Source organism: Prionailurus viverrinus, chromosome F2, assembly GCF_022837055.1.
Source record: "Prionailurus viverrinus isolate Anna chromosome F2, UM_Priviv_1.0, whole genome shotgun sequence".
NCBI classification, from domain to species: Eukaryota; Metazoa; Chordata; class Mammalia; order Carnivora; family Felidae; genus Prionailurus; species Prionailurus viverrinus.
This window is the reverse complement of record NC_062578.1, coordinates 81,184,265-81,208,469: the sequence shown is the minus strand read 5'-3', so window position 1 is coordinate 81,208,469 and position 24,205 is coordinate 81,184,265. Positions and strand designations below refer to the sequence as shown.

At 63.9% G+C, this 24,205-nt stretch overlaps 1 protein-coding gene across 1 annotated transcript in view; it reads right to left on the bottom strand.

Annotated features, from left to right (window-relative positions):
* Nucleotides 1-4,078, bottom strand: part of PTP4A3 (protein tyrosine phosphatase 4A3) — a 34,521-nt gene extending 30,443 nt beyond the window's left edge. The window contains exon 1 of the mRNA XM_047842767.1: nt 4,017-4,078. The gene's annotated coding sequence lies outside the window, so the exon portion shown is untranslated. The remainder of the gene's footprint in view (nt 1-4,016) is intronic.
* Between the last annotated feature and the right edge of the window lie 20,127 nt (nt 4,079-24,205).

The window sequence follows — 24,205 nt, the reverse complement described above, 5'->3', positions numbered from 1 at the left end:
GCTGGGCACACGGGAGGAGCACAGTGCCGGTGGCAGCCGGGAGGCCTAGGACGCAGAGGGGTCAGTGTCTCTGGAGGCCCGAGAACCCACGGCTGCAGGACGAGCGTGAGGGCACAGCGCTGATGGCTGATAAGCTGCAGAGCAACTCCAGCCGTCCCCACGGACGGTGGCCTCAGAGAGGAGAGGCTCCAGCCGCCTCCGTGCCCACTGAGCCCCCATAGCCAAGAGGACCCACCACACCGGCCTGGCTCGAGACGTGCACTCAGCTTCTCGCCTTCCCGTTTCCTGGGCGGCCGGCTGAGGCCTGGGCAGAGGCGGGGATGGGCCCCAGGCCAGGGCAGGACAGCCAGGTAGCAGAGAGGTCACTGCGCGGGAGCTGGGCCTGGCCGGGCACCGCCCACCAACCCTGACCTGGGCCGGCCCTCCAGCCCACCCACAGGAACACCTCCCAGCCCACCGAGGGTCTGGGGTCACCAGGCTAGACGCAGGGTCAGACAGAGGGGCCTCCCTCCTTCAGCCACCGCCACCTGAAGGCCACGTGACCTCAGAAAGCGAGGAGCCTTGCTGAGCCTCGGCCTTTTGCTATAGGACAGGGGGACACTGCTTCCCATAGCCACGGGTGTAGATCAGGACGGGGTCCTGGCACACAGCAGGCACCCAGCACGCCCCGGCAACTGCCTTCTCTGAGCCTCGGTTTCCCCACCTATAAGCTGGGCTATTACGCCTGCCTCCCAGAGTGGCGGTGGAGGAAGACACTCTGGTCCGTGGGGACGTGGACAGAGCCACGTTCTGCACAAAGGAACCTGTGCTCACTCCTCTGGCCTTCGGAGTCCCCCCGGGCCCAGCTTCCTGGTCGGGAAAACAGCAGGTGGAGAGGCTGAGCCGTGGGCCCCCAGCGGGCCCCGCGGCCCTCCCCCCCACCCACCTGAACACCCGACGCTGAGGGCAGGGGCCGCACGAGCAGGGCCGCCTCTGTTCCAAGCCCCGCCCTCGGTACCTGGCAGAGTAGCTCCTGGACACACGTCCGGCAGCACCCACAGCCCCATCGGCTACACTGCATCGCCGTCCCAAGCGAGGAAGGATATGACGAGGCCCGGCACAGCCACGCCAGCCCTGCCTGGGGCCACCCTCCCCGCCACCTGCTAGCCCCCAACCCTATCCCATTTCTCCCCAGCGCGTTCGTCACCAGAAGTGATCTGCACCTGGGGTGTGTGCGAGCTCTTGGTGCGTCTCCCTCCTCCCGACTCACTGCTGGCCCTAGGGCAGTCCCAGCACAGCTCCCCAGGGCCTGGCACACAGTAGGCTCTCAAGTTTGCTGGCACAGTGAGAAAGGAATGCCTGACTGGCTGCTTGGAGCCAGATTCCAAACCACCTTACGACCCGGGAGGTGCCGGCCCCACTGAGGACCACCGCCCACATGCTAGGAACCCTCCCTGCCCCCAACAAGGAGCCACGGCGCCACGGTGACGGCCCAGGCTGGAAGGAGGGAAGTTGCGTTTTCTGCACACCTTCTGAGCACCAGGGCGGCGTCCGCCCATGTGACTGACCTCACACCTCACTGTTCCCATTTTATAGGCGCAGAAACTGAGGGGTGAGGCATTAGGTATCTGGCGAGAAACTCGAAATCTCGCCAGACCTTCCTGACTGAGGAAAGGCCCCGGGGGCGGCAAGGGGTGCCAGGGACTAAACAGAGCGGGCGACGGCGAGGGGGGCCGGGTGGAGGTGGGACAGCCAGGCAGCTGGTGGGGAGGCCGTCCCGGACGGAGGGCACAGGGCAGGGCCGGCCAGAGGTGAGAAACCCCAGCGCATCACCTGCTTACAGCCTACCGTGAGGTTTGGAGCCTCTGGGTCACAAAGGCAGGGCAAGGTCTTGGGGGACATGCCCACTGGTCCCTGGCCACCACAGCCCTGCCAGCTCCAGCCAAATGCTGCCTGGAGAGGCCAGTGCCCTGTCTACTTGCCCCCCTCTTTTGCTAGGGTCTGCCAGCCGGCGAGGCAGCAGGGGCCCCATCTGGATGTGAGCCCCCAGGAAGATCGCTAGCACAGACGCTGTGTGTCTGCGGACCCCCACCCACCCCAGTGGGGGGCAGGGTGGGCTCACACCAGCTCGGGGCCGACAGTGTCCTCCTCTTCCCAACAAGGGCACGAAGTCAAGCTGGCTAATGCTTCAAGGCAGCGCTTTGATGAGCACTTCCCAGCACACCCCGCCCGGCGCCCTGAGGTCATCCTGAGGCCCCCCCCACCCGTGGCACCTCCAGGACCCCCTCGCCTTCCAAACCATCCGCTTGTCTAAGAAAGGGGCCCGCCCACCCGGCTTTCCTGCTGTCCACCATGCCCACGCTGCGGATGACATCGGCCGCCGCCCCCCCCCCCCCCCCGCCAGGGCCTAAGCTGGCACTGGGGAGACAGGGGTGACTAGCTGGGGCCCCAGCCTCATCCTGGCGGTCAGCGAAGGTGTCCTGGAGGAGAGCAAGGGCAAGGAGGAGCCAGTAAGGCTAGGAGACGGCCTGGAGGTCCCACCTGACCACCACCCGCATCTTCTCCCACCACACTGGCCACCTGGGGCAAGGGGGAGGCCCACGACCCGCCCAACCCCCCACGACCCCATCACCCGCCTCTGATTCCAGCAGGGGGCCCGGCACAGGGGAAGCGCTTGGCAGATGCCGTGGGGAGCGCTGAGGGCTGACCAGCTCCTCACAGGGGCCTTTGAGGAGCAGCCTGGGACCGCCACGTGGTCAGGGCAGCCTCCGTCCCTGAAGAGCTGCAGCAGGGGTGGCCTGGGGAGCAGCGGAGAGACCCCCGTGCCTGCCTCAGGTTAGGCCCCGGGCTCAGGGCCTCTCCCATTTACTCCTCACGGCAGCCCGCAGGGTGAGCCACACGGCACCCACTTCACAGATGGGAAAACCAAGGCTCCGTTTAGATCTATGGGTGAGGTGGGCCCGACTCCACCTCGGTGGGCCTCAGCCTCCTCATCTGAGAAATGGGATGAAGAACCTCCCTCACAGGAGGGTTTGAGGTCAGTGAAGGGTGGGGCAAGCACAGAGCTTTGAAGAGGCCTCTGGGCAAGACCGCACGCACCCTCCGTTGACCCCGTCTGGTCTGCACCCCCATGCTGCTGCGCAGGTGCCGGACCCCCTGGAGCCCACAACCCACGCTGACGCCCAGAACCCACAGAGCGCTTGGGCCAGGGCAGGAGGTGCAGCGTATGCCTAACCGCCAGGGTCGGGGTGCCCATGTGGGCTGTGACCTGCTGGTCTGGACCCCACGCCGCCTTCGGACCTGCTAGCACGGCCCAGATGGGCAGCCTCACCTCAGTCGCCAGGCGCCAGCCGCAGAGGTCACCGGACCACACAGCGGAAGCGCTCTGACGGCTTGAAGTTGAGCGTGTGCCACCCATCCCAACCGCCAGCTGTCCAGCAGAGCCCAGGGGCCACGTGGAGAGCCACCTGTTTAATCCCTGTGGCACCTGGGATAAGGCGGCCGACCTGGTTCTGCAGCTGGACCGCCGCCAGGAGAGGGAGGCGCCGCCAGGCTACCAGCCCCCTAAAGGGTCTGAGCGGGGCCGCAGACCGGGTATCGGGCCCCGGAGCTCAGCCTCCCGCGACATCCGCTGCCATCCCGGTCCTACCCGAGGACAGGGAGGCCCATGGGGTTCTGGTGACAAGAGCGTTAGAGACCAAGTGCCCCCAGACTATGCAGATGAAGAAACTGGGCAGAGAGTGGGGCAGAACCAGATCCTGGGCCGGAACTTCGGGGAGGATGAACTCAGAACAGGGGTCACCCGCCCCCCAGAGACGAGAGTGGGGTCAGCGCTTCCAGCCAGGCCGGGGGCTCCCCGGGAGCCCCTGCACGTGGCCGCGCCCAGGCCCGTGTTCCCGCCGCAGCAGCCGCCAGGCCAGGCCGAGGGGCCCCAGGACGCGCCCGGCGCAGGAGGCGGCCGCCCTCCGCCTGCGCGCCCACGGCCCCACGCGCCCGCGCCGCGCGCCCCCGCCCGAGCGCGCGCCGAGGAGACTGACCTGGCGGTCCCGGCGCCGGCTCGACGGGCGGAGGGAGGGGCGCGCGCGCGTGCACGCGGGGCCGGCGCGCGCAGGCGCGGCCCCGGCTCCGGGCGCGCGGGCCGGGGCGTCAGGTCACGTGCTTGGCACGGCCCAATGAGAGCGCTCCCCACGCCTCGGCCGCGCGCGCGCGCCCCGCAAGCCCCGCCCGGGTGGGAAGGGGCGTGACCATGGGGAGCGAGCCGGGGGGCGGGGTCTGACCTTGGCTGCTGGCAGGGCCCGCCCGCTGAGGCAAGGACTGCCTGGCCGCCTGGGCCCGTTGGATCCCGAGTGAGGATGGAGAGAGGGCGAGGTGCGCGGGGGGCCGAGAAGGGGTCTGGAGGCCAAGGGTTTTACGAAACTTCCGGATGCCTCGACGTCTCCATTTGTCCATAGGTGCGGAGCACCAGACGCGCGGGCAGGGTTGATGGGAGGATGGGGCCTAGATAGCAGTCACCCAGCGCCGGCATTGGGGTCAGACCAGGGGGGCCCTGAAGGTGGGCTCCTGGAGGGAGTCATCAGGCCCCCCGGGACCTCGCGCCCCGAGGGCAGGCCCACACGCAGAGCTGCTCAGAAAGCGGCAGCTGCCTCTGTAAGGGCTGGTGGAGGCCCGACCCTCCTCCGCTTCTCTGTGCCCCGTGGGCCGGCCAGGTGCCTGTGCCATTTCGGCCACCAGCCAGCCTCCGGGGAGATTTGTAAGGTGCCCCCCTGGGGACTGGTGAGGGAGTCCCCTTCCGGATCAGCACTAACTAGGGAGCTCATGGCCAGGCCAGTGGTGGCATGGGGAGAGGACCCAGGACAGAGGGCACCAGAGAGGTAGGTGTGGAAACGCCAGGGTCCCCTGATGCCGGTCCATGCACCAGCCCCACCCTCAGCCCAGCCTCTCCTCCCAGGTTGGAGGCTTGCTCTGGTACTATCTCCGCGTCCTGGGGAGGATGCCCCTCCGACCAGCCACCCCAGCAGCCACAGTGACCCCTGGAAGGCAAGAGTGAGAGCCCTCCCCTCTCCATGCAGAATCCTTCATGGTGGCACCTTGGTCCCAAGGCCATCTGACTGGGCCAGGGCTGGCTCCTCTAGGCTCCCTCCACTCGCCACCAAGCTGCCACAGCATGGAACACCTGCATGCTGTTCCTCCAACAGTCAGGGTCCATCCCACCCCAGGACCTTTGTACTTGCTACTCCTGCTGCATGGAAACTCTTGCCCCAGGCCACCCCTGTGGTGCTGCCCTTCACATCTTGTCCCTTTCAGCTGTCATCTCCTCTGAGAGCTCAGTCTCCACTGGCCGTCCCCTCACTCAGCTCTGCCAGAGATCCCCCCCACCCAAGCAGTTACACACAACACTGATCATGGTCTGGGTGAGGACCTCACCTGTGTCCCCAGCTGTGTCCCCAGGATTCACACCAGCGTCCGGCACAGACGTGTGCGCATTCATAGATGGGGTGATCAGACGGTGCCCAGAGGCCCCCAATGCCTCCTTAAGAGTCAGCAGGGGGCAAAGGACAGAGCCTTGCAGACCTGAGTTCGAATCTCAGTTCACCAGCTTATCCCCACACAGCCCCGCGAGGTAGGGACCGTTGTTCCCCTATTTTGTAGATGAGGCACAGAGGGGTTAAGCAACTTCCAAAGATCACACAGCAAGTCAGAAGTAGACTTAGTCCAGACCTCCCCTTGTTTAACCACAAAGCTGGGGTTCCCTGTCCTCAGTGCCTTCACGCAGAGAACAATGGGAAACAGCTAGGGTCGCTCCAGGTTTGAGGTCCTGGGAAAAAGGAACCGTCCACTGAAATGGGGGTCTCAGCAACCACCAAGGCAGCCCGTTGTCCATGGGGCCTCAGGTCCGTTTCAGTTGTTAATCTGTTTCTAATGCTTGGCTTGACCTGCCCCCTGAACCCCTCCCCTTGTTTCAGACTCTTCCTCCTCCCCTGCCCAAAATCTCAGGGAGTTTCTATCCCGGCCCCCTTCGCTGTGGGGTGGGGGGCGTGGCCTTCCCCATGGGCTCACAGGCTGGGGTCCCTTTCATCTCCCCCCCGTGTGGCCTCAGTGCGGGCAGGGAGGAGGCTCTGTCCCCCGCCAACCTTGTGCTGGACACTCTCCCAGCGAGCACACACCATGCCCTGCGGAAGAAGGACCACTGTGCACGTTAGGAAACCGAAGCTCCCTTCAGGCAGAGCCAGGGTTCTAACCCAGGTCTGGGGGGGCCAGAACCCGCACACTGCGGGGGACAGGCGGGCGAGAGGGAGAGTGGGGAAGAATCCTGACTTCACAGCGGGGAAGGTGCTCAGAACTGACCTCCTCTCATGCAGGAGAACACGCGGCCCGAAGAGGTGATGACCATGCACAGGAAAGGCAGGGGCAGAACCCAGGCCTGAACGCCAGCCGCCAGAATCCTCCCGGGGATTGAGGAGTGGTGCCCGGAACAGATCCCATCCGCACCAGCTCCTGGTCACTGGACCTGCCACCACCCTCCCCCAAGCAGAGCAGAGAGGACCCCCCCTCCCCCAGCCAGGGAGGGGGCAGGCAGAGGAGAAGGTATTAGGAACATCCAGACAGTGCAGGGGCCGCTGGGGGCGGGCAGGATTAGCAGATTAGCTCCGAGGAGGACAGAGATGAGGTCAGTGCTAAGTGGATTTCCAGAAAGCGGCCTCCAGTCCAACAGCCCCGGCCCCAGAAGCAGCAGGGCCACGAGGAGGGGCCGAGAGCCAGTCACGGGGGCAACAGGTGTGCCACTGGCCCCGCCCTCCACTTCTGAGCCTCTGCCAGCGGGGCTGTGTGCTTTAACCCCTCCTCGCCTCAGTTTCCTCATCCAGAGAGTGGGGCCGTGGTGATCGTGTCGACCTCAGAGGATAAGAGTGCTCGTTAGTGCTAGGTTCGTGCGTCCGGCACCGAGCAGGTGCTCAGTGAACATTCTTAGGACTGTCCTCTAAAGGTCATCCTCAAGCCCCAGGGTCAAATGCGAGCAAAGAAAGAACTTGTTGGTCAATGTGAAGTCGAGCAAAAGCAGGAGTTTCATGCAGGAGCACGGTGTACGTACAGAAGAAGCGTGCCCCCCGCCGCCGACGCCCTGGTGGCCACGTCACACCCCCGACCCCCGCCGTTTCGGCCACAGTGGCACACGTGGCCCCTCCCCACCCTGACGGTGCCCGAGCCCGGTGTGCACCGAGCCCCGAAGGCGTTAACGCCCCAGGACGGGCCTCACCAGCGGGCACACGCCCCAGCCTCCCATCTGCAGACAAACCGTCGTGGGGGCATCCAGAAGCACGAGAGCCCCTGTGTGTTGGCTCCCTCGTGCCACCCCCTCACCTGGCGTCACCCCGAATACGCCTCCCGTGCCCCAGGCCGTGCCACCGGGGCAAGCGGACAAGCACCACGTTCCAAACAGGAAGCGGAGCGGACTCTGAGAAGCACAGGCTTGTTGTGTGAAGGAGCAGTGACGGTGGCGTTTCGTTTCTGTCCCTCCCGAACGTCCAGGAATACAATCGTGTGACTCAAATGATGACGACTTTTGTAGCGTATTAGCCGTGCGTCGGTCAACGACGCTGTGGAACAAGTCGTCCCGAACTCGGCAGCCCGAAATGCCAATCATCGCCGGGCCTTTCTCGGTGTCGGTGGGGCAGGCGCTCTGAGTGGCCGGGCCGGGCCGTCCGGTGAGCCGCAGTCACGGCTGGGCTGCATGGTGGGAGGCCCGCCCGAGGTGAGGGGACCTGCATCCAGGCTGGCTCACCCGCCGCGCGGCCCATGGGCGTGGCTCCTGTCCCTCACTGTGCAGGGCAGTGCTAACAACACAGTGGCTGGCTCCCCCAGGTCGAGGGATCCCAGGGGGCAAGGTGGTGGCTTATAATCGAGGCACTTCTAATCGAGCCTCAGGAGCCACACGTGGCCATCGCCCATGGGTCACAGGGGCCTGCCCCGAGTCAGTGTGGGAAGGACGGGGCTGCCGACCAGGGGGCTCAGGTCCCTGCGGGGGAGGCAGGTGGTCCCCCCTCCCAGTGCCAGGGTGGAGCGGGCTGTGGGAGCTCTGGGGGCATGTGACCTGGAGCCCCTGCTTGGGGGAGGAGGGTCCCCAGCTAAGCCCGGGGTTCCAGCCATTGGGCCCTTCGCTGGCTTGAGACCCTGGCTCTGACAAGCACTGTTGAGTGCTCACTCCAGGCTGCCCTGGGGGCTGCAGAGGGGGGGCCGGGAGCCCACCCGGACAGCCCTCCAGTCACAGCAGTCAGGAGCGCCCAGGGAGGCCCTCCAGGTCCGGGAATCGGGACGCGTTGCTGGGGAGGCTGCACAGCAAGCCAATGTTAGAGGAGTGCTCCAATGCATGCAAAGTCCTCCCTGAGGACAGCCACAGCCAGGTATGTCCCCCACCCAACCCCGCGGCCTGGGCCCGCCTGCACCTGCTGCTGGGCCAGCTCCCCACCTAGACCCCCCCGCCCCGCGCACCAGCCCAAAACCACCTCCTGGACTTTGCACAAGCCGTGCCCTCCAGAGGCTGGAGGACCCCCTGGGCGCGTCTCCCACCAGCAAACAGGCCCAGACACCCACAATGCCCGCGTTCGCAAGGCCCCCCACACCCACCGCAATAGCCGGAGCTTTAAGGGGGGGGGGGGGGGGGGGAGAGACACTTCTGGGATCCAGCGCGCCTCGCGGACGCCCTCTCGTGGTGTCTGTGGGAAGAGCGGGGCCCCGCGATCTGAGACCTGGGCGGTCATTAACAACACTTCCCGGAAACAGTGGGTCCAGGCCAGGGAACCCTGACGGAACCGGGGGTCCCGGACCCCCCGCATCCACGGGACAGGGCCCGCCCGAGCCCGGGGACTGTGAGAGGCCCCCACCAGGCCTCCCCGAGCCTGAAGACGCCCATCCTCCACATTTGTGTGTCTGTTTGTCTGTCTTCTCCACGCGGCCCGCGACGCACTCGCTGCCCAGAGCCCCTGCATCGCTGGCGGGGACGGGAGCAGAGTGACTGAGCCGCAGACGCAGAGACCGGGAGAGCTTCGGCATCTGCAGGTGGCGGCCACCAGGGGGCAGCATGGCCTGCCAGAGCACAGCTCGCGGTGGCCCCTTGGCAGAAGTGGGGACCCCGGGCTCCTCACACTCAGGATCTCACACCGCCTTGGGTTACTGACCCCCCTCTCCGCGGTAGAGTTTGTAGGGAGGCTGAGCCCTCATTCCCAGGAAGCTGCCATGACTTAAAATACGGCCTCACGGTGGAGTGAGTTCCCTGTCACAGGAAGGGTGCCCACCCACTGCCGGACACACACCCCAAGTGGCCCCAGGCCCCCCAGTCACCATCTGTAGGCTCTGGAGGTGATGGCAGGGCCCCAGGGGAGGCGGACACTCGGGGTCCGGGTAACGAGGTGGGCAGGGCAGCCCAGACAGGGGATTAACACCGGCACAGGTCCAGCGGTGCAGGGATACGTGACACTCCCAGGACCCGGGCGTGCTGTGAGGTGCTGGGTGTCCTTCCAGGGCTCAGGTTGGGGCTTTTAGGTGCGGTGACGGAGTTGCAGCCGGCATCTACTGAGTACTCAGCCAGGCCCTGAGCGGAGCACATTTCCTGCTTCATCTTCCTTCTTCCTGTCCCCATTCAAAAGAGGAGAAAACTGAGCCTCAGAAGGCAGAACGCGTCCAAAGTGAGCAGCAAAGAAACGGGGGACCCAGTGAAACCCAAAACCCCCCAGCACCGATGCTTTAGCCACGCCTACCTGGGTGTTGAAGACACGTTCAGGGGGCACCCCACGAGAGGGGGGGTCGGTCCGGGGCAATGGCCCAAGGTAACGAAGAACTGAGTGAGTTCAGAATGGGATGGGCGTGGGGGGCTCCCACGCTTCCCTGGAGCTCAGAGGAGGAAGTCAAAAGTGGACCCCACTCTTGGCAAGGTGGTGAGCACCCTGTTCTCGGAGGTAAGCGAGCCCTGCCGGGGGCTTTTCCAGCTTCAATGGCGGGGAGATGCCCCTGCCAGAGAGGAGGCCAGCCAACCACCCCGGGCACCGCAGCATCGAAACTCTTATTGGGGCATTTTCTTCAGAGTCGGTTTACATTATCACTCCGACTTTATTCGTGATTCAGTGAGTTTCAGTTGAGCACCTGCTGTGTGCCAGGCCTGTACCTGTCCCGTCCTCCGGCTGCGTCAGGGAGGAGACGGTGACACAGGGCTGCCAGGGAGCTCGGTGGACACAAGCGTCTGTCCCTCCGTGCAAAACACACTTCATCCTCTGACACAGCCCGTCTACACCCTCGGTTCTCTGGTGGGAAACAGCACAGCAGAAACAACTGGCTGCAGAGGAAAACCAGTGTACGGGACCCCCCCCAAGTCAGTGCCCAGGAGCCCCCCTAATCAGACTACAGGAGCCCCCCTAAATCACTGCATAGGAACCACCCCCCCAATCACTGTACAGGAGCCCCCTCAAATTAAACTTTCTCATAAGTACGGACACACAGGGAAAAACATAGTGTATACAGGGCTCCGTACTATCCACGAGTTCAGGCATCCCCTGGGAGCCCCGGCCTGATTTACAACCAGGCACAGGAAGAGATTGGGCCCCTAAGTGACAAGAAAAGCCAGCGACGAGAAGTATACCGTCGTGGAAGTCGCGAGAACCTGCGCTCTCTCTAAAGCATCCTGCCTGCCCCGGGCCTTCTTCTCGTGAGCGGGTGAGATGATGGAGTGGCCACGTGGCCCGAGGGAGCGAGGCGAGGGGAGGACCATCCGCCCCGGGGCCACGGCCCACACGGGTGACGGCGGGTGGCGGGGAGACGCCTAGGTGTAGGTGCGTGCCCCAAGGCCTGAAAACGGGACGCCCACCAAACCTGCCCAGGCATGTGCCAGGGAGCCCTGCTCCCGCCCACCCAAGGTGGGCGCGACCCCGGCGTCCATCATGGAAGGAAAGAGGCGTGACCGCCACCTGTCCCTCCAGGGCAGAAGGAGCCAGGCGTGGACGCTGGTCTGGCACGGGCGAGCCTTGCACACACGGGCGAGCCTTGCACACACGGGCGAGCCTTGCACACACGGGCAGAGCACACAGGACGGCTGCTGTAGGGCTCCATTGGTGTGCACGACAGGTAAGTCCATGGATACAGCGAGCTGCACACTCGCCAGGGCTGGGGGGCAGCGTTTCCTTTTGGGGTGATGGAAATGCTCTGCAATTCAGTAGAGGGGATGGCCTCACCACACTGGGAATGCACCCAATATCCTGCTTGTACACTTGAAAATAGCTAATCTGACGTTTTGTAAGCTTTTCCTGCACAACCAAAAAGGCGATGGTGTGGACAGGGTGGCAGAGAGCCGCTAATAGGACCCGAGGGCCCGGGAGCCCCGCGGCAGGTGCCACCGTGTGTGACGCCTCCCTCCCAGGCTTGGGGTCACCGTCCCACCGCCTGACGCCAGGCGTGGCCATGCCGTGGACTTCGAGAGACAGGGCACTCCCAGCCCAAAGCACTGAAGGGCCGTCAGGTGATGCCCCCCTTCCTGCCCCACGGCAGAGGACGCCGAACCTCTCGTTGAGGCAGCTTCGTGTGCTGGTGCGGCCTGTCACTTGGGGTGCGGGGAGGGACAACGGGGAGCGAGAGCCTCACCCCTTCTCCCCTCACCTGCAGCGGGTGTGTGGCATGAGCGAGAAACACGTCTTCACCGTTCAGGCCACTGAGAGTCACGGCCGTGTGGATGCGATGTAACCCAGGCTATCCTCACCGCTCACCACGCTGAGCGGGGCCCTCGTGGAGGCTGCGGGCAAGACCGTTCAGCCTGAGCGTCCCTGGCTGAGGGAGCAGCCGGAGCAAAGACGCTGAGGCAGATGTGTGCCCAGTGTGCCTAGGCACAGTCAAGGGGCCAGCGTGGGTGGACCCAAGGCCACAGCGGGAGACCCCAGCCCGTGGGGCCTTTCGGACCTCCAGGAAGCATGGGCTGTCCTTGTAAAGGGTACGAGTCCCGAGCGGCTTCAGTCCCAGGGACTGGCACAGCTGGACTTGAGCTCTAGGAGATGCTCTAGGCCCTGTGGGTAATGGACGCTTCGAGGAACAAGGGGAAGAAAGCAAGACCACCCGGGCTTCCCGGGGAAGGAAGTTTCCATCACACACATCAGGAAGCACAAAGAGAGGGTGGACTCCAGACACAGGACGATCAGGGCTCAGGCTGTGCTTCTCTGGGATTCTTCCCCACCCTCATTCTTGGGGGGCTTCCCTCGTGGTTGCAAAAAGGCTGCCTGGTCGTGTAGGGACAGGAGAGAGCACGGAAGCCACAAGGGTGCCTCTGGGAGCCTCTCCCCCGGCCTAAATCAGGCTAGACCTGCCCACCCTAGAACAAACCCGGGCTGGGAGGTAGGGTGGGTGATGGCTGATTGGTCAGAGGGTGGTGGCGTAGACCCAGCCGTGGAGGAAAGGCCTGGGCGCTGAGAACCAGGAAACCTGGAAACCTGTCTGGAAACCTGGCAAGGGCCTCAGGGACGCATCCACCTGTGGCATTGTTGGGTCGCCTGCCACGGCCCTCCATGCCTGCAGGGTGGGGTCCCAACTCGAGTACGGCTCCCACCTGTGCTCCTAGATTGCTTCCTCTTTCCGATGGCCCTGAGAAGTCAATACAACCACTCCCCTCACTCTACAGGTGAGGAAAGGCAGACCCAGAGAAGTTAGGTGACGCCCACGTCCCCAAGGCCACATGCCAAGGGCTGGAGCCGGAATTCACACCCAGGCAGCAGCCCAGAACCTCCCGCCCCTCCCACCCTGCCTGCCACACTCTGGCCACACCCCTCCTCAGTCAGCACTGCCCAGCTCTTGGCTGCTGCTGATGCCTCTCCCTCCGCCACCTGCCGGTTAACTCCTCAGTCTGCCCAGGTAACCAGTGCAGATGTCACCTCCTCCGAGAAGCCTTCCTGGGCTCCTCCTCTGAGGGGGCAGGGGCCTGGAAGCCTGGGGCCACGTCTCAGGTCTGTCTCTGGCCTGTGGGGTGGCCCCTGAGCCTCAGAGAAAATAATTTGAGGGCTCACCTGTGGAATGCAGGCAGCGACAGCGCTGGGGACAGGCTGCCTGAGACCCTGTGTGGAAGTGTGTCCTGAAACCCCCACAGTCCCCACCGTCTCTCTGAGCAGAATAAACTCCGAGCCCCCCCCCCCCCCACGCCTGGCGTTTCCGCCGACAGCCCCACTTCAAACACAGGGACCAGGCAGAAATGTCAGCCAGCCGTAAACAAACCTGCTCGCCGGAGACGAGGTGCAGGCCCCGAGGAGACGGGGGGGTTCGCTCTGGCGGGAAGGATGGAAGTGGGATTTAAACAGGATTTGATTTACAGAGGAGAAAATAATTATCGGTGGGGCCTCAGACAAAGTAAAGTCCATGTGTTTTGAAGAGACGAGAGGGATGGAGGGGCGAGGGGGGAGGGATGGAGGAGGGGGGAAGGAGGATGGAGGAGGGAGGATGTGGGAGGGAGGATGAAGGAGGGAGGATGGAGGATGGGGGAGGGAGGACAGAGGATGGAGGAGGGAGGACGGAGGATGGGGGAGGGAGGACGGAGGACGGAGGAGAGAGGAGGGAGGAGGGAGGACGGGGGAGGGAGGACAGAGGAGGGAAGATGGAGGATGGAGGATGGGAGAGGGAGGATAGAGGAGGGAGGAGGGAGGACGGAGGAGGGAGGATGGGGGAGGGAGGAGGGAATATGGGGGAGGGAGGAGGAAGGAGGGAGGGCGGGGAGGGAGGATGGGGAGGGAGGAGGGAGGATGGGGGAGGGAGGAGGAAGGAGGGAGGACACAGGAGGGAGGATGGAGGATGGGGGAGGGAGGATGGAGGATGGGGGAGGGAGGATGGAGGATGGGGGAGGGAGGACAGAGCAGGGAAGATGCAGGATGGGGGAGGGAGGACAAAGGATGGAGGAGGGAGGACGGAGGAGGGAGGAGGTGGATGGGGGAGGGAGGGGGAGGACGGGGAGGGAGGACAGAGGAGGGAAGATGGAGGATGGGGGAGGGAGGATGGGGTAGGGAGGATGGAGGACGGAGGAGGGAGGACGGAGGAGGGAGGACGGGGGCGGGAGGATAGAAGAGGGAAGATGGAGGATGGGGGAGGGAGGAGGGAGGACGGAGGAGGGAGGATGGGGGAGGGAGGACAGAGGAGGGAAGATGGAGGATGGGGGAGGGAGGAGGGAGGACGGAGGAGGGAGGATGGGGGAGGGAGGACAGAGGAGGGAAGATGAAGGATGAGGGAGGGAGGAGGGAGGATGGAGGAGGGAAGATGAAGGATGGGGGAGGGAGGAGGGAGGACAGAGGAGGAAAGATGGAGGAGGGAGGAAGGAGGACGGAAGAGGGAAGATGGAGGATGGGGGAGGGAGGAGGGGGGATGCAGGGACAGGAGGACGGAGGAGAAGAGTTGACACCCACGTGAGACCAACGTCAACAGCAACTAGGTGGTCGGCGGGTTCTCGGTGGGAAAGGAGGCTCCAAGCAGGCTGATGACCTAGTGTCTGCTCTGAGCAGCGTCTCAGTGTGCTGGCAGGATCCAAGGTCAGCCAGTGACAGCCACCTCAGCCTACAGCATCACCGGAGAGGCTGCATTTAAATGCTGATTCCCCGACTCCTGCACAGACCACTCAAAGCTGCCTCTCCAAGGCCTCGGCGTTTGTAGTTGATCGAAGCTCCCGGGTGATTCTGATGCATACCTATGCATCCGACCCCACACGGCCACGAGCTGGACCCCAAATGTACCTGTTGTCTCGTTTACTCCTCACTGCCGCACCAAGCATTGCTGTCCTCCTCATACAGGTGAGGGGAAACTGAGGCACAGGGAGGCTTAGTCACTCGAATCAGATGGGAGGCAGCAGGGCCAGGATTTGAATCGGAACCTGTCTTCCCACATGTCCCCATCTCCTCATCTGAGGCCCCATCCCAGTCTCTCCAGCCTCCTAGGGACCAGGCGAGAAAGAGAAATTGGCCCCACAAGGAGGGTCCCGGTCCATGGGGACAGAGAGGCCCTCTGGAGCAGCAGTCTGTGTGACGGCGGGGGCTGCCAGCCCATCTACAGGACCCCACCATGCTTCTGACCGATATGGGGCCTCAGACCCTTGACGGCCCTGGCAGACCCTCACAGCTGCCCCCTCACTGTGGGGGCGACGAGGGGTCAGTCCCACCACCAGAGCCCTGGAGTGGCAGGTCTCCAAGCGCCTGCCTTCTGGAGCCTGCGGTCTTAAATCTGCCTAGAAGACCGGATGCCTGGGTGGCTCAATCAGTTAAGCGTCTGACTCTTGATTTCAGCTCAGGTCTTGATCTCAGGGTCGTGAGTTCAAGCACCGCGCTGGGCTCCACACTGGGCTTGGAGCCTACTAAAAAAAAAAAAAAAAAAAAAACCAGCATCTGAGCCTAGAAGAGCTGTTCCCAGCCCCACCCTGCCCTGCGGTGACCGTCACTTCCCCACACTCCTTTCAGCCACCCCCGGGCTTCCTTTGTTTGTAGCACACACATTCCGAACCTCCAGGACTGACACCGCCACGTCTACTCGTGTCCCTGCATCCGATGATGGATTTCTCGGCCAGGCCCACACCCACCTCCCCCCAAAAAAGGGCCTGGCGTACAGGGCCCGGGATGGGCACCGCTGAGACAGAAGGCACAGCTCTTTTCCGGAGAGTGGACGGAGGCGGGGGCCGGAGCCCAAGTCCGCTCCACGCAGCCCAACCCTCATTCCCTCCACCGACGCGCCCGAATCACCCAGGCGGGGAGGGGAACCAGGTTGCTGGCCGTGAACAGGCACCCTTGACCGTGGGCAGCTGTCAGCCAGCCTGCAAACAGGACCTGGCCCCTTGGCCCCACGCTGTCTCTCACGCCTGCCCCAGGCTTCAACCTATTCCTACCCACCTGCCCACCAGCCCAGGCCGGGCTCTGTCCTCCCGAGCCCCCCACAGGCCGATCCCAGGCACTGCCAGCCAGCTCCGTGGAGAGAAGAAAGCAGACAGCCGGGAAAGGGCCTCACGTGGGACCGCTGGACCTCCCCACTCCTCGCCAGAAGGAGGAGCCTCCCTGGGGCAGGGGCAGAGCAGGGCACAGAGGTCACAGGGCCACCCGTGATGTATGAGGTCCTTTCTTTTTCTTTTTTAAATGTTTGTTTATTTATTTTGAGAGAGAGGGCCAGAGAGGGGGAGGGAGAGAATCCCAAGCAGGCTCCACACACCACGAAGCCAACCGTGAGATCGTCACCTGAGCTGAAATCAAGAGTCGGACACTTAACTGACTGAGCCACCCAGGCGCCCACTGTGAGATCCTTTCTTAAGAGGTGCCAGAGTCAGATGGTAGAGCGTCACATGCCCGGGCTGGGTACCCTGCCTGCTGACTCCCATCAGAGAATGAGCCCTGGGCACACACTGAGCCTTGATCCTGGTCTCACACTGAGCTTTGGTCCTGGTCTCACACTGAGCCTTGATCCTGGCCACACACTGAGCCTTGATCCTGGCCACACACTGAGCCTTGATCCTGGTCTCACACTGAGCCTTGATCCTGGCCACACACTGAGCCTTGATCCTGGTCTCACACTGAGCCTTGATCCTGGCCACACACTGAGCCTTGATCCTGGTTTCACACTGAGCCTTGATCCTGGTCTCACACTGAGCCTTGGTCCTGGTCTCACACTGAGCCCTGATCCTGGCCACACCCTCAGCCTTGATCCTGGCCACACACTGAGCCTTGATCCTGGCCTCACACTGAGCCCTGGTCCTGGCCACACACTGAGCCTTGATCCTGGTCACACACTGAGCCTTGATCCTGGTCTCACACTGAGCCTTGATACTGGTCTCACACTGAGACTTGATCCTGGCCACATACTGAGCCTTGATCCTGGTCTCACACTGAGACTTCATCCTGGGCACACACTGAGCCTTGATCCTGGTCTCACACTGAGCTTTGATCCTGGGCACACACTGAGCCTTGATCCTTGGCACATGCTGAAACCTGATCCTCTGCACAGACTGACTATTATCCTGGTCCAAGCCCTGCCGCTGGCCATGATCTAGCCTTGACCCTGGCCCCACTCTTAGCCCTGCCCCTGCCCCTGCCCCACACATGACCTTCACACACACACACATGGCCCATGACTCTGGCAGGACTGAGGGATCATCATTCCCCATGCCAGGTGAGCAAGCTGAGGCCCTGGAGCCATGAAGCCCAAGCCCTGACTCCCATGGCCGATCAGTTGCCAAAGTGGGACCTGAGTCCAGGTCTCAGACTTCAGGTCTGGCACTGGCCCCCTCTCACCAAAGCTTCTGAGGACCTTGCCAGGGCTCTGGAGAGGCCACATGAGAGAGAGGGCAGGTGCCCTGGGGCCGGGGGGAGAGAGGGCCCGTCCCCACCACTGACAGAGGGCGATGCCTGGCCAACCTCTCCAGGGGGCCTCTGGGAAAACAGCTCAACAGAACAGAATGATCTCGGCGGGGCAGGCACTTCCTTAGTGGTGAACGACCCCATACTGCACCCCGTCAGCAAGGCTGCAGCTTCTGGCCTGGTGGGGAGCATCCCAACCCCAGGGTAGACCCCACCAACTCCAGGCCACCTCTCTATAAATGCAGGAGACACAGCTGCTTCTGTGCCACTTCTGGGGCTGCACACGTTTCTGGTTCAGATTTTCCAAAGACGGTAAAAGTGTATGCCGTGTGTTACCAGACACCCCCCCAATGGGGGCTGGGGCAGCCCCCCTTCTGTCAAACACGCTGAGCATTCTGCAGTGAGAAGCATCCAGATCACGCGGAGTGGGAGTCCTCACGATGGCAAACATCCTCAGGCTGGCTGCAGTCGGCTGAGGCGGCTGCCGGACCCACACGCTTTCCCATCTCACCACGGTTTCCATTTCAGAATCCCGGGGAGGGGTGCCCACTGGCCGGTGCCCACTGCCCGCTCCCTGCCCGCCAGCCCGGAGAATTGGCATCAGCTCTCCGGAAAGCCACCGTCTTGGCCAACAGAAATAGCATCCCTGCCCATTCCCACCGGCTGCCTGCCCCTCAGGGCCCGGGGCAGTGTGGAGGAGGCAGGGGTCCACGCAGGCTCCCGCCACCCGCCCCCCCACCCACCTCGCCAGCTGCAGGAGGGGCTCTGTGCAGAGAAATGGAAGATCACATCCCCCAGTGCCTGGTTCACATCTGGGCTCCACCTCCCATTAGTTGGGTGGCCTCAGGCCCCTGCCCTCTCTGAGCCTTACTTTGCTAACTTTTAACAGGAGGGCAACGTGGACAAAGCCCCCCATGCCCTTCAGCAGCCAGGAGGATTGCCTGGCCCTTCGGAAGAGAGGGTAGGATGAACAGCCCTAAAACCCAGCAAGATGAGACAAAGCTGCAGCAGGAGAGAATGAGGTTAGACACTAGGAAGAACTTCCTGTTCATAAGAGAGGCACAGACACCCTGGAAGGCTCTCTGGGGAATACTGTAAAGGCAAGAGAGAGGTCCAAGTGCCTGCGAGGGGCCATGGTAACCTGGAGCCCGGCACTACCTGCCCATTTCTAAAATAAAGGGGCATTTGCATTTACTGAGCTCCTACTGTATACGGGCACAAATGCTGAGCATCGGAGAGGGAGAAACAAGTCAAATTCTGGCCCTGCCTGGGAGGAGCCAAATGTCCAGTTTGAAACAGACTTGGCAAGCGAGGCAGGGCCCAAACTGCCCTCAGAGCCCTGGCTGAGAGGAGTCAGTGGGCGGTCTTCAGGGAAGAGGTGGCCTTGAAGCAAGAGTGGAGGTGGGTCTAGAAAGACACGGGAGGGCATTCAAGGTGACGAGAAGAGTCAGGGGAAATGGGTGCAGGTCAGGAGGGACGTGGCTCCCCAGGCACTGAGGAAAGGCCGCAGGGTCAGATTTTCTGTCTCCGGATGAGAGCGGGGCCGGGGGCCAGAGCCCGTGGGAGGCCTGTCCTGGAGCCTGGAACCCAGGCCCCTAGAAGGGACCACATCCTAGGAGTTTGGAATCACAGAACCTTAGAACCAGTGACATTTAGAGCCTGGGGTCTCTGTGTCCTGCGCCTCGGAGGCCGTGAGCCCTCCCACCCACCCAGTGCCAGGGCCCGGGCAGCAGCTCCGGGCCCTGCCCGTCTGGGCTCTGTTTGGCCACTTGCAGCCACAGGGAGCTCACCGCCTCCTGCCAGGGAAGGGGGACAGGGTTGTCGGACAACGGCCCCTGCTGCCACCGCATCTCTGCATGGACACAACTCCCTCGCCGTCCCCGCCCCCCCGCCAGGGTCAGCAAGGCAGCTAAAGTCAGAGGAGCCTGGGTGTCCCGGGGCCGCCCCTCTGAGGCCTGCTGAACAGACAGACACAGACAGATACGGCAATTCCGGTCCCACGGGGCCGTCCAAAGGCCAGGAAGGGCTGAAATAGAAAGAAGGTCCTGAGGCCCTGCAGGGGATGCGGCCGCCTCCTGGCCGGGGTGGGCCGGTCTGGTTGTGCCCAGGGAGCCTCGGCCCCACCCAGCCCTGGGCAGCTGGGGTGCCTGGCCCTGGGCCTCCAGAACATGGGTGTCCAGCTGCCCGAGGCCAGGGGCCTGGACCTGGAAGAGACCTCAAACCCAGCACTGCCTGCCCTGGGCGTGGGGTCCTCTCCACCTTGCCTGGGATGGGTTCCGGAAGCTTCTGAGCGAAGGCTCCGCAGGCCTGGCCCGGCTCCAGCCGCTCCTAGCAGCGTGACCTCGGGCAGGTGACTCCGCCGGTCCCTTCTGTCAAACAAAGACGGTAACAAAGGCGCTCCCCAGTGAGGGCTGTTTCGTGGACGCCTGAAGTGCTTCAGGACAACGCATGCCGGGCACAGAGCCGCTGCTCAATAAACAGCGGTGTCACTCTCGCGCCTTTGTCACCGTTGCTTGCTGACTGATGGACCCCTGGACCACTATTTCCAAACCGCAGGTCATGACCCAGCGGTGGGTCAATTTAGTGGGGTCACGGCGGGCACTGTTTTGTATCATGGTGTCCAGGACCCACCGGGGCATAAGCAGGGCCCTCCCACCATGTCCCCAGACCTCAGGAGGCTGTGGGGAGGGACAGGGGCTGAGGACCCGGAAAGGACTGCAGTCACTGCTCCCTGGTGACCACGTGGCCCCAGCAGCCCCCGCATCGGACGGACCCAAAGGTTCCGCCCCTTCTCAGTCCCAGGTGTAGAGGGTCCCAAGGTGGTGGGGGAACCCACATCGGGCCCCAGGGCTCCTAGTCCCCATCCTGAGTCCTCGGGAGCCCTGTGAGAGCCCAGGGGAGGCCAGGGGCTCAGCCCCCTCCCCCTGCAGGGACAGGGCCAATGAAACAAACTGGTCCTGGTGCAGGCCTGGACTGGGGCACACGGGAAGCCCCCCCGGGCAAACTGGCAGGTGTATCCTCATTGAGGGCAACCCCGCCATTCTCCCAGCATCCCCTGAGCTGGTCCTGGATGGGCTCTGCGGGCCCAGGGACCATCCTTATGCACCCCCGCCCCAACTGGCTAGGGTGGTGGGGGGGAGGGGGCCAACCTCAGGCAGGCCAGGTCGGGACACAGGGGAGATGCCATGCCACCTGAGCCGTCGCCTCCTCCCCCCAAAGTCACAGCCCAGCTGGATGCACGGGAGAGGACTTGATGTTAAGGCTGGAGGGCCACATGCACGTGCACCTGTGTGTGCACATCTATGCGCCATGCAGGTGCGTGTGTGCACGAGCAGGTGCGTGCACACAGGGGCCGCCACAGGGCCCGGCAGGGGTGGGTTGAGGCCTGGACGTGTGCACTTCGGGGCTGAGATTGGACAGAATGTGTGGTGGCCCTGAATTAGCCAGCTGCTCTCTGGCCGGGGGACCGGTCAGTGACCTGGTTCTGGGACCCAGTTGCCACACCAGCGACATGGAATCATAATCGCACCCGCCTTTCAAGGCTGTTGTAGGAACGTGGCAGTGGTTTCCCTGAACCCACGAGGAAGGTTCTCACGGTCCCAGACAGTGAGTTTAATGGGAGGTCGAACAGTCCTGCCCTGGTCTCTCCGGCCGCCTACGGGCCCCCGAGTCAGGGATGCCACACGGCAGCCGAGGGATGCCATACGGCAGCCGAGGGCTGCCTGGAAACCCAGGCCCGGTTCCCACCGGCATCTGCCATGACCCATTCGCCGGGTGGTTTGAGGCAGGTGTCTATCCCTCTCTGGACTTCTATTTCTCCACCTGTAAAAATCAAAGGTGGGACAAGATGAGCTCCTGGGTGATGGGAGAGTGGTCCAGGGAAATGGGGGATAAGTCCCAGGGACGGTGGTCCCGGGAGTCACCTCCGGGATGGCCCCAAAGCTTCAGAGTGCACCCTCGAGATAACTGGGCGCTGGGCCCTTGCTAAGTGCCCCCGTTTCTCCACAAGGTGGGTGGGTTCTAGGTGCGTGGCCCAGACTAGCCCCAGGGCCCAGGGTGAGGGAGGGAGTCATCTCCCAGCCCGCGTCCTCCTCGATCCGGAAACTCTGCCCACGCGGGCCTCATCCCTGTCCAAAGGGCCTGCCCTCTAGACACTGAGGGCCAGAGCACACGAGTGAGCAGCCCAACCAGGCTTGAACCAGGCCTGCCCAGGGGCCCCGCCATTCCCAGCCTCCCAACACCCCACCTCGGACACTCGAGGTCACCTTTCCCAGAGAAAGAGAAAGGCCCCCCTCACCCTGCGCTCCCCACGGGTGACTGGCCCCTGCCAGGGGCTCCAGAGCACAGAAGGGACACGTGGCCATTGACCCCTTAGGAGGGCCCTGAGGGGCCTTCTCACCAGCTCCCGATGGCCCCAGGGCTGGGGGCTCCCCACACTGCTTCCAGCGGGGACAGTCCCCCTGCAGAACCGGGCTGTGTCCCCCACCCCCGCAGCCTCACCCCGGCACTGTTTATGTCCTCGAGTGGCAACAAGACAGGGCCACTCGGGAGGACAAATGAGGTCTGCAGCTGCAGGCACCAGGACGGTGACAGGACATGCTTAGCTGTCACCAAGTGTCCCCTGCCTCCCCCGCAGCCCCCACCCGACTGCCCGGCTGCTATTTGTGGCTGAGTCCCTCAGGATGGCGGGCTCTAGGAGTGGCAAGACGAGCTGGGCATCGAGAGGGCCACCGTGTGGACAGCTTTACAGAATCCCACAGCACCAGCTGAGAGCGGGGGGGGGGCTTCTGTGGGCTCAGGGAGGGCTCTCCACCAGGCTGGGCCCTAGGAGGGACGGCCCTATCCTGACCCAGCCACTGTCCGACCTCTGACCCCAGCCACAGGCAGCCTGTCGAGGGCTATGGGAGGGTCCCCTTGAGCCTCCCGGCCTCCAGCACTTTCCCCCAGCGCCCCCCCCCCCCCCCGCCCAGGACTCCTGGGTCCCACAGAAAGGAGCTTCCCTGGGGTGAGGGGTCCTGGAAGCCGACCCAGACTGCCACCCTGCTCCCCCAGGCAGTCTGCTGGCCTTTGTTTTGTTCCAGAGGATCTCCCCAAGATTTCTCTGGGAACCAGCCTGTGTGTGCCCGGCCGGCCCTGCCCGTGACTCAGCGGCAGTCTCCAGCTCGTAAAATGTGAGCCTGCACTGGCTCAGCCCTCAGGCCCCCACCCACATCCTGGCCGCCTCCAGGCTGCCCTGTTCAGAAACAACACTGAATCTACACTCCCTTGGCAAGATCCTGGGCGCCCTCCCTTGCCTGCCTGGGGCGGGCCAGAGACGCCGTCACCTTCCTGGGTCTCCGTTTCCCCATCTGAGACGCATAGGACAGTAGTCTCAGGAGATGATCAGCGGTAGCCTGTGAGCTCACCCCTATATTAGCAGGGAGCCTGGACCTGGGAGCAGGGAAGCTGCTCCGGGGACCACCCTCCCACCAAATCTTCAGTGGCTCCCCAGTGCCCTCAGGGTCAAGTCCACCACTCTGGTTCCCATAGGGCAACTAAGACCCAGTGTGGAGGGGCTCTGATCACTCCCAATTTCAGTGCTTTTTCCCACCCGCCCCCCACTCCTGGGGACCCTGACACGCAGTTTCCCCTGCCCACAGGGCCTCCCCTCCCCTCCCCTCCCCTCCCCTCCCCTCCTTCCTGCACTGCCCCTCCAGGAGCCCTCCCGACCACACTCCTCCCCACTGGCTGCTGGCTGCAAGTGTCCCTCACCAGACTGAGATCTCGGGGGCCAGGGTCCTCATCTGTCAGGCAGCATCCAGCATCCCTTGACCCCAGGGCCCGGCATGGGCCGGCTCAGTAGGTGCTGGGTGGAGGGTGCTGGGTGGTCCCACTGCATGAGCAAGGAGCAGCCCAGCGACAGGAGACTAGAGAGGCCACTCTGGCAGAGGAGACACAGCAAAGACCTGACCCTGAGCCCTCCCTGGCCCCAGTCGCAGCCACCCTCGGACCCTGAGACCCGGGCTCACCCACAAGCCACCACCCCGGTCAGGGTGTCTGTCTGGGGAGGGATGTCTGTCCCCGCCACCACTCCCAGATCAGGCCTGGCTACCGAGATTTATGACCCACTGCCCCATCCCACTGGCCCTCGTCACATCTGGGTCTTTCCCACGCACCCGACCCCACACGTCCCCACAGAGGTTACACTAGGTCACGAGGTCACGAAGGGGCCCCGGGTTGGTGCTGACCCCACGAACACACTCAGGCATGCCTGTGCCCCTGCAAGGCCACATCCGCCCCAGGGACACAGGACACACAGGAGGGGGCACAAGCGGGGAGGCCCGGATACCGAGCGTGCAGGTCCCCGGTCACGGGCACACCCAGGCACACCCAGGCTCAGAACATGCAAAACAGAAAACCCAGACCGTACCCCGGGAACCCGGAGAACCACCAGGAGCGGAGGTAGCCAGGAAGCATCTGTGGCTCCCGGAGAGAAAACTGAGATTGCAGCGCGGTGCTCCCACCGCCCATGGTGCCAGCCACGCTCTTGGGGGCCCGGCAGCCTCCCCAGACAAGGTGCTGGGGGGACAGGGAGCCAGGGCTGGCGCCACCCTCCCTTTTCCACTGCTCCCCTGCCCCCCCCCGCGCCCTCCCCCCCCCCCCCCCCGCCGCCTGGGTGGTGCAGCTTTGGCTCCACCCCCTCTGCCTCAGTTTCCTCCTCTATCCGGGCCGGCCGGGGGCTGGGCTGCAAAGTCAGCTCCCCTAGGCTCCCTCCCCCAGGGCCCTGGAACCAGCCAGGCTCCTCCAGGGGGCCGGCCTGGCGGGGGAAGGAGCCCGCCCCGCCCCCACCCCGCCCCCACCCCTCTGCCTTTGCCCAAAAGGAGCCCCAGCGCCGGCCTGACGTCAGGCCCCAGGAAGGC